The sequence below is a fragment of the Talpa europaea genome (assembly GCF_964194135.1).
Source record: "Talpa europaea genome assembly, chromosome: 3".
Lineage (NCBI taxonomy): Eukaryota > Metazoa > Chordata > Mammalia > Eulipotyphla > Talpidae > Talpa > Talpa europaea.
In genome coordinates this window covers 68,563,064-68,573,634 of record NC_140069.1, presented here as the reverse complement: position 1 = coordinate 68,573,634, position 10,571 = coordinate 68,563,064, and positions in this window count along the sequence as shown.

Genomic DNA, 10,571 nt, shown 5'->3' with positions numbered 1-10,571 from the left:
AAATATATAGTAAATATAGAGGAAAGCCCTCCTGAATTTTACATTTTAGAAGAGCAAGTTTTGAATATGTATTTTTAAATTAAATTTAATTTTATATATTTTACATCATTCTTTCTTTTTGTACATTCTTTCTTTTTGTATGCTTTCTCCTTTCAGTTGTAGTCCCCATGAAATTCCTATCACCAATTCATCCTTGCACCATCACGATAGTCCCTTGTGTAAGACTAGATTCACTCCCCTGTTTTGGTTCCTTCTCCTTTCCCTTTCTCTGTAGAGTGTCTCTGATTAATAGTTGCCTGTTAATTTTTGTTTTCAAATTTATTCCAATTATTTGGTTGCCCTCCATTCCTCCTATAAGTGAAACCATCTAATTTTTTTTAATAAAAGGTTTATTTATTTATTTATATAAGCCCTGGGTAAGTCAGAAGTGCGGGAGGGTGAGAGAATTCACCAGAGCCAGAGCAGGGAACAGAACAGGCAGACTGACAAAACACACTGCTGAGGGGAGCAGCGGTTGCTGCAGGGGAGGTCTGTGCACCATGCGGGATCCTCGCCTAGTGCCGGGGATTGAACCGGCTCTGCAGAGGCTGCACTTTGCAGCCCAGTGCTCAACCACTGTGCCACCAGGGAGAGCCCCCATCTTATATTTTTCTTTTCCCTTTTGGCTTATTTCATTGAGCATAATCCCTTCTGGCTCCATCTATGTTGCTGTAAATGGCATGAGTTTATCTCTTTCGATCGCTGAATAGCATTCCATTGTGTATATGTACCACATCTTCTTGGTCCAGTCATCTATTTTTTGGCATTTGGGTTGTTTCCATGTCTTATCTATTGTAAATAGTGCTGCACTAAACATAGGGGTGCAGGTATCCTTTTGAATTAATGTTTTTGTGTCCTTTGGGTAGATTCCTAGGAGTGGAATTGCTGGGTCATATGGAAGCTCCATTTTTAGTAGTTTGAGGAAACTCCACACAGCTTTCCATAGTGCTTGGACCAGTTTGCATTCCCACCAGCAGTGTAGGAGAGCACCTTTTCCACCACATCCTTGTCAACTTTTGTTGTTTCTTTTTTTTTTTTTTTAATATGTGCCATTCTTGCTGGTGTAAGGTGTTATTGTGGTTTTAATTTGTATTTCCCTGAATACAAGTGATGTTGAACATTTTTTCATATATCTGTTGGCCATTTGCATTTCCTCTTTGGAGAAGTCATACCTCTTCTGTCCATTTTTGACTGGATTGAAACAGTTTTGAATAATGACATGGACCAAAATGTGACTTTGTGAGAATGTTGTAGGGGTTGAGTGGAGGAGAAGGTTGAAGAATAGAGAGGCTAGAGTGTTGGATGGGTACTGCTGAGTCTTTCAGGGAGACACTGGGATTAGAGTGAAGAGAGAGTTTCAACAAAGGAGAGACAGCAAAACAAGGATGACAGCAGTGTGTGTGCAAGTTTATTTATATTGAGAAGGGTGATTCTGAGCATCTTCCAACTCCGTAGATACTGGCAATCATCAAGAATTTTTGCTTTCTTTTGAAAACAAGTTTACTACACTGTCCTTAGAGTATAGAGGATTGGAATAGCTCCATTCTTTCCTTTAACATACATTGTTTTATTTAAACTCCATGACAACAAATCCTGTTTTCACTGGCAAAGAACATGGTTTTAGTATCTCTCCCTCAAGCAATTGTTCTTACTAACTGCATGCAAAAGTGAGACATGAGACATGAGGAAATAGGGCACACTGGGCCATCTCTTTTCATTTAGTTACTTAGGGTTTTCTGATTCAACAAAGTTAGGCTCCTTAAGTAGTTCACTTGGTTTACAAGTGATTTTTCCTTTTTTTGGATTTTGCTCCTGGATTTCAGGCTCATCCCTGAAATTTTAGTGCCAGTGGGGGGTGGGCAGTGGGAACATTCCTCCCCACTCAGCTGACAAATTTGGTTTGCTATCTTAATGATCAGCCATCTGGGGAAAAAATCTTTCTCAGGTCAGCACATTTCTGGTCTCAACCTTTTGAAAGCGCTCCTCTGTTTTTACTACCAGGAGTTCCTCTAAATCAGAATTAGTCATTTGACAAAATTCTCAAAAAACAAAATTTAGGAACTGGGTCTCTGAACACTGTGGTCAAGCATATGTGGTGGTAGAGACCAAGCTATCATGGTTCCTGATAAACTTTTAATTCCTTTGCTGTCTATGAGGAAACATAGAGGAAACATTTTTGCAAAGTTGCATTTGGGAAAGAATGTGACTCATTCTGAGGGGAATTTTACCAGACTGAACATCATGAAAGTGCTGCAGCAATCTGACCTCAGCCTCCAGTGCTTAGCAGCCCCAGTATGTCCCATGAATCCTCCTTTAAGCCCTTTGCATTGATGTGGAAGATCGCCAACAACTGGACCTGTGGACAGAGCTGATCTTCAGTGATACAGCTGTGCCTGGAAGCAAGTGCACAAGGTAGACATCTACCTTTATGAGGGACCATCGACCAACACGAGAAGGAGCCAGAGGAGATAGGTCACGGTCTAGCTGGAAACCATGACCCCACAGCTGTGGAACAGTGAACCAGGCAAACAGAAGAGCAAGGAAGACAGTGGTGGTGACACACTGCCCTTGGTGAAGGGAGCTGTCTCCATTGGCCTTATTAGCTCCACCTGTGGAAATGGACCAAAGCTATCCCTACAACACTCATAAGGGAGGCTACACATGTAGAATCCAAGAATGTGGCTCTAATATAGAGGAATATATGACTGTGAACAGATGACTTTATTGCTACCAGCTTCTGTTTCATCATCAGTCCACAGAAAGATTGAAAGGATGATGTGAGGATTAAATGAGAAAACAATAGTGTAGCACTCAGATATCAGCTGCCGATGCCTAGCAAACTGTAAATACTAATTGTTATTTTTCCTAGTGTGGGGATCCACTGAGAATCTAACTTAGGGATCAGCTGATAGCAAGAAAAATAATAATGGACTAGTTCTCCCCAGAGCATAAATAACTGCTGAGTAAGCAGTCTACAATTTTTATTATGTCAATAATTGCTCACACCTGCAAAAGCATCACAATTAATTGGGTTTGCCTCCACCATCTGTGGGTTAGAAGCAGCAACTTCTTGGATTGAGAGAAAAATAGTGATTCATGATCTCACTTTCCAAGTCTTATGGCAATATGAGCTCCAAATATATGATTCACAAGATGAATCACCGAAAAGTTTACCTGGGGAGACTCAGGCTTTTAGACCTTGGACTTCATTGTGTGGCCATTTCTTACCTCAGTGACCTCCATACTTTTCACTGTGGATGTGCTTTCCTACCTCACAAAGAGTGGGTGGTTCTCTCTCACTCCCACTTTGAGTCAGGGCTGGCCGATGTAACTTTGGTTACTTTTGAAGGGAGGCAATGCCAGCTCCAGATCAGGTCCTTAAGCCTGGCAGTTTCCACTTTCTTTCTCTCCTGTGCGGGAAGCTGGCAGCCATGGAAACTAAGAAAACCACCTCTGAGTAGCCACATGGAAGGTCTTATGGCACCATTCCTCAACTGTTCCAGGTATCTGATCCTGGCACTGGAGGAACCATCTGAAACATTCTGACTTCCACAGGCAACAGGTAGAGAGAACCTGAAACTTGGCCACAGGATTCAGGTCAGTTTGTCCCTTGGACCGCACTCACTAAGGTTCCTGACCAAGACCAGCCATTCCTGTATGGAATGATAAACATGCTGAAATGGCTGACTTGTCATGTATCTAAGATGTGGAGCAAGACACTAGGAAACCAGGCGGGTGCTAGGTTTGTCCTTGCATGGGTGAGAAACATCCCCATGAGCAAAGATGGCATTGCGTGAAAACCCAGCACCCAACTCATTCTGAGGGGACTTTTACCAGACTGAACTGGGTTTGGACTTTACCCTGCTTCATGAGCAAGTATGAGACCATCGTGGACAGGACTGTGCTGTGGGTAGGTATTTCTTCTAGGACAGGATAATCACTGGCAGCTGTATATACAAGAGCAGGACTGAATGTGACCAATTTTCATCTTTGGTCTTTTTGCTCCCTTTCTTCTGGTCACCTATTTTGTTTTAGGTGGTAGATTCTACACTGATTCCACATCAGTATATTAATGGCCACAGGAAATAACAATCTCAATATTAATACCTGGAGCAGTCAGGGTAGCTATGCACCCTCTATCTTAGCATTCTGCCATCTGAGCAACACTTGATTCATGATTTTTCTTTTATTCACTGTTGTCTTAGCTTGCCTTTGTGATAGGGTAATGTCATTAGGATAAGTAACTCTTTATTTTTTTATAATTTTTAACACAATTTAAAAAAAAATTTTTAAACAGTATTTGCTTCCCACCACCCCAGATTGAGTCCCCATAGGATTTCCTTCCCCAAGGCAACCATGCACCATCACCACAGTTTCCTGTGCTCCTCCCTCCCCCGTTCTGATCCCTCTCCCTCCTCCTCCCCTGCACTATGTCTCTGATTTATAATTGTCCATTTTTGCTTTGTTGTGTTTTGTACTGTTATTATCATTATTTTTACACCGATGTCTTATTTGGTTCCCCTATATTCCTGTTAGAAGTGAAACCATCTGATATTTTTCTTTTTCTTTCTGGCTTATTTCACTGAGCATAATTCCTTCTAGTTCCATCCAGTTGCTGCGAATGGCATGAGTTTATCTTTTTTGATTGCTGAATAGTATTCCATTGTGTATATACAGCACATCTTCTTGATCCAGTCATCTATTTTTGGGCATTTGGGTTGTTTCCAGGTTTTACCTATAGTAAATAGGGCTGTAATAAACACAGGTGTACAAGTGTTCTTTTGAATCAATGTTTTTGTGTCCTTTGGGTAGATCCATAGTAGTGAAATTGCTGGGTTGAATGGTAGTTCCATTTTTGTAGACTGAGGAACCTCCAGACAGCTTTCCATAGTGTACCAGTTGGACCAGTTTGCACTCCCACCAGCAATGTAGGAGAGTTCCTTTCTCACCACATCCTTACCAACATCTGTTGTTGCTTGTTTTTTTGTTATGTGCCATTCTTACAGGTTTAAGGAGGTATCTCAGTGGGTTTTGATTTGCATTTCCCTGATGATAAGGGATGCTGAGCATTTTTTCATATGCCTGTTGGCCATTTGCATTTCCTCTTTGGAGAAATGTCTTTTAAGTTGTTCTGCCCATTTCTTGACTGGATTGTTTATTTTGTTTTTGTTGAGCCGTGTGAGTTCTTGTATATCTTTGTGACCAGTCCCTTATCAGTTGGATGAAGTGTAAAGATTTTTTCCCAATCAGTGGGGTATCTCTCTCATTTGGTTGATGTCTCTTTGGCTGTACAGAAGCTTTTCAGTTTGATGTGATCCCAGGTGTTTTCTTTGCCTTCACTATGACTGCTTTGGGTGATGAGTCTTTAAAGATGTTATTGCGATGTATGTCTTGTAGTGTTTTACCTATATTTTCTTCTATATATTTTATGGTTTCAGGTCTTATGTCCAGTTCTTTTATCCATTTTGAGTTGATTTTTGTGCATGGTGAGAGGTAGTTGTTGGTCTAGTTTCATTTTCTTGCATGTGGAGGTCCAGTTTTCCCAGCACTGTTTATTGAACAAACTGTCCGTGTTCCATTGCATATTCTTTGCTCCTCTGTCAAAGATCAGTTGTCCATATAAATGTGGCTTAATTTCTGGGCTCTCTAAAATCAGTTTCATTGGTCTGTGTGTCTGTTTTTGTTCCAGTACCAAACTGTTTAAATTATTAGGACTTGGTAGTATAGCTTGAAGTTTGGAAGTGTGATACCAAATTTCTCTCTTGTTTTCATCAGTAGGGCTTTGGCTATTGGTGGTTTTCTGTGGTCCATATGAATTTCATCCATATTTGTTCTATTTCTTTGAAGAATGTCATGGAGATTTTCATTGGAATAGCATTGAATCTGTATATTGCTTTTGGGAGGATGGCCGTTTTAATGATGTTAATTCTTCCAATCCGTGAGCAGTGTATGTCTTTCCATTTCTTTGTGTCCTCTTCAATTTATTTTAACTGTTTTATAATTTTTTTGTATAGGTCTTTCACCTCTTTTGTTAGGTTTATTCCCAAGTATTTCATTTTTTTGTTTCAATTATAAAGGGGATGGTTTTCTTGATTTCTTTTTCTTCAGATTGATTGTGTATAGGAAGGCTACTGATTTTTGTGTGTTGATTTTGTATCCTGCTACTTTACTGAACTGGTTGATTATTTTGAGTAGTTTTTCTGTGGAGTTTTTAGGGTTCTCTATGTATATTATCATATCATCTGCAAGTAGTGATTGTTTTACTTCTTCCTTCCTTATTTGGATTCCTTGCATGTCTTTCTCTTGTCTAATTGCCCTGGCTAGGACCTCCAGTATTATATTGAAGATCAGTGGTGAGAGAGGACATCCTTGTCTTGTTCCTGATCTTAAAGGAAAGGCCTTCAGCTTTTTGCCATTGAGAAGAATATTGGCAGTGGGATTGTCGAATAACATACCTTATCATGTTAAGGTATGTTCCTTCTATCCTGAGAATTTCAAGGGCCTTCATCATAAATGGATATTGGGCTTTGTCAAATACTTTCTCAGCATCTATTGATATGATCATATGGTTTTTATTTTTCTTTTTGTTGATGTGTTGGATTTCATTCATCGATTTTCATATGTTGAACCATCCTTGTGCCCCTGGGAGGAATCCCAATTGATCATGGCGTACTATTGTTGGATTCTGTTGGCAAAGATTTTGTTAAGGGTTTTTCCATCAGTGTTCCTTAGGGAGATTGTCCTTAATTTTCTTTTTTTTGTGCTGTCTTTGTTTAGTTTTGTTATTGTGTCATGTTGGCTTCATAGAATGTATTTGGTAGCATTCCTTCTTTTCAATTGTTTGAAAGAGTTTGTGTGGGATAGGCAATAATTCACTGCTGAACATTTGGTGGAATCCATTTGTGAAGCCATCTGGGTCTGGGCTTTTGTTTTTCGGGGGTGCTTGATTACTGCCTCAATTTCGCTGCTTGTCTTTGGTCTGTTAGTTGTTCTATTTCTTCTTTGCCCAGCTTTGGATGATTATATAGTTCTAGGAATTTGTCCATCTCTTCCACATTGTTGAATTTGTTTGCATATGTGTTCATAGTAATCTCTGATTATTCTTTTGATTTCTACTGAGTCTGTTGTGATTTCCCCTCTTTCATTTATAATCCTATTTATATGTGTTTTCTCCCGTTTTTTTTTCTTTGTGAGCCTGGCTAGAGCTTTGTCAATTTTGTTTATTTTTTCAAAGAACCAACTTTTGGATCCATTGACCCATTGAATTGTTTTTTTAATTTCCATTTCATTTATTTCTGCTTTGATTTTTATTATTTCATTTCTTTTATTGATTTCAGGGTTTTTTGTTGTTCTTTTTCTAGCTCTTTGAGATGAGATTATGTTGTTTCTTTGAGTTCTTTCTTTTGTGTTGCTGTGAGCCTGTATTGCCAGGCTCCTTTTATTACTGCTTTTGCAGCATCCCATACATTCTGAAAAGTGGTGTCCTCCTTGTCATTCAACTCAAAGTATTTTTTTTAAATAATAAATTTTATTTTTATATTCCCCCATACAATTGCAAACGCCCCATTCTGACCCCAATCCCTCCCCTCCCGCCCCCCACCCCCCAAAAAGTGTCTCTGGTTCATAGTTTTTTGTTGATTTTGATTTTAACTTTCTTATATTCATTTTCCTGGTCCCTTATTTAAGTTTTCTAGATTCCTGCTATGAGTGAGACCATCCGGTATTTTTCTTTTTCTTTTTGGCTTATTTCGCTGAGCATGATCCCTTCCAACGCCATCCATGTTGCTGCAAATTGCATGTGTTTATCTTTTTTGAATGCTGAGTAATATTCCATGGTGTATATGTACCACATCTTCTTGATCCAGTCATCTATTTTTGGGCATTTGGGCTGTTTCCAAAGCTTAACTATTGTAAATAGTGCTGCTATAAACATAGGGGTGCAGGTGTTCTTTGGAATTGATGTTTCTGTGTCCTTTGGGTAAATACCTAGGAGTGGAATTGCTGGATCATATGGAAGCTCTATGTTTAGCAGGTCCAGAAATCTACACACAGCTCTCCATAGTGGTTGGACCAGTTTGCACTCCCACCAACAGTGCAGAAGATTTCCTTTTTCTCCACATCCTCGCCAACATTTGTTGTTGCTAGTTTTTTTAATATGTGCCATTCTCACTGGTGTGAGATGGTGTCTCATGGTGGTTTTGATTTGCATTTCCCTGATTACAAGTGATGTTGAACATTTTTTCATATGTCTGTTGGCCATTTGCATTTCCTCTTCAGAGAAGTTTCTTTTTAGCTCTTCTGCCCATTTTTTGACTGGATTATTTTCTTTGTTGTTGCTGAGTCTCATCAGCTCTTTGCAGATTTTTGTGATCAGTCTTTATCATTAGTGTTGGGTGCAAAAATGTTCTCCCAGTTGGTGGGGTTTCTCTTTGTTTTTGTTATTGTCTCTTTTGCTGTGCAGAAGCTCTTTAATTTGATGTAGTCCCAGCTGTTTATCTTTGCCTTCACTATCACTGCTTTGGTTGATGTGTCTATGAAGATGTCTTTGATTTGCAAATCACGTAGTGTTTCACCTATATTTCCATTTCCTTCTATGTATTTTATGGTTTCAGGTCTTACGTCTAGTTCTTTAATCCATTTTGAGTTGATTTTTGTGTATGGTGTGAGGTAGTGGTCAAGCTTCATTCTTTTGCATGTAGCGACCCAGTTTTCCCAGCACCATTTATTGAACAAACTTTCTTTGCTCCAATGCATAGACTTTGCTCCTTTGTCAAAGATTAGTTGACCATAAATCTGTGGGTTTATTTCTGGATTTTCTATTCGATTCCATTGGTCTGTATGTCTGTTCTTGTTCCAATACCATGCAGTTTTGATGATTATGGCTTTGTAGTATAGTTTGAAGTCTGGGCGTGTGATGCCTCCATTTCCTTCTTTTTTTTTCAATAGAGCTTTGGCTATTTGGGGTTTTTGGTGATTCCATATGAATTTCATCAATAATTGTTCTATTTCTTTGAAGAATGACATTGAAATTTTGATTGGAATAGCATTGAATCTGTATATTGCTTTTGGTAGGATGGCCATTTTAATAATGTTTATTCTTCCAATCCATGAGCAGGGGATGTCTTTCCATTTCTTTGTGTCTTCTTCTATTTCTTTTGACAGTGTTTTATAGTTTTCTTTGTATAGGTCCTTTACCTCTTTTGTTAGATTTATTCCCAAATATTTGATTTTTTTTGTTTCGATAATAAAAGGGATGGTTTTTTTGATTTCTTCTTCTTCAGATTTATTGTTTGTGTATAGGAAGGCTACTGACTTTTGTGTGTTGATTTTGTATCCTGCCACTTTACTAAATTGATTGATGAGTTGAATTAGTTTTTCTGTGGAGATTTTGGGGTTCTCTATGTATATTATCATATCATCTGTAAATAGTGATAGTTTGACTTCTTCTTTTCCTATCTGGATTCCTTGGATGTCTTTCTCTTGTCTTATTGCTCAGGCTAGGACTTCCAGTATTATATTGAAAAGCAGTGGTGAGAGTGGACATCCTTGTCTTGTTCCAGATCTTAATGGAATTGCTTTCAGCTTTTCACCATTGAGAATGATACAGGCTGTTGGCTTGTCATAGATGGCCTTTATGATGTTGAGGTATGTTCCTTGTATCCCAAGAATTTCAAGGGCTTTTCTCATGAATGGGTGTTGCACTTTGTCAAAAGCTTTCTCAGCATCTATTGATATTATCATATGGTTTTTATATTTCTTTTTGTTGATGTGTTGGATTACGTTGATTGATTTTTCGGATGTTAAACCATCCTTGTGTCCCTGGAATGAATCCTACTTGGTCGTGGTGAATTATCTTATGGATACATTGTTGGATTCTGATGGCTAAAATTTTATTGAGGATTTTTGCATCAGTGTTCATTGGGGAGATTGGCCTGTAGTTTTCCTTTTTTGTGTTGTCCTTATTCGGTTTTGGTATTAGTGTAATGTTGGCTTCATAGAACGTGTTTGGTATTGTCCCTTCCTTCTCAATTTTTTGGAAGAGTTTGTGAAGGATCGGCACTAATTCGTCTCTGAATGTTTGGTAGAATTCATTTGTAAATCCATCAGGTCCTGGGCTTTTGTTTTTGGTGAGGTTTTTGATTACCATTTCAATTTCGCTAATTGTAATCGGTCTGTTTAGGTGTTCTATTTCTTCTTTATCTAGCTTTGGGTGATTGTAGAGTTGTAGGAATTTGTCCATCTCCTCTAGATTGTTGAACTTCTTTCCATATAACTGTTCAGAGCCGTTACTGATTATTCTTTTGATTTCTTCTGTGTCCGTTGTGATTTCTCCTCTTTCATTTATGATCCTGTGTATTCGTGCTTTCTCCCTTTTTTCCTTTGTGAGCCTGGCTAGGGGTTTGTCTATTTTATTTATTTTTTCAAAGAACCAGCTCTTGGTTTCATTGATCTTTTGGATTGTTTTTTTAGTTTCAATTTCATTTATTTCTGCTTTGGTTTTTATTATTTCTTTTCTTCTACTGGTTTTGGGT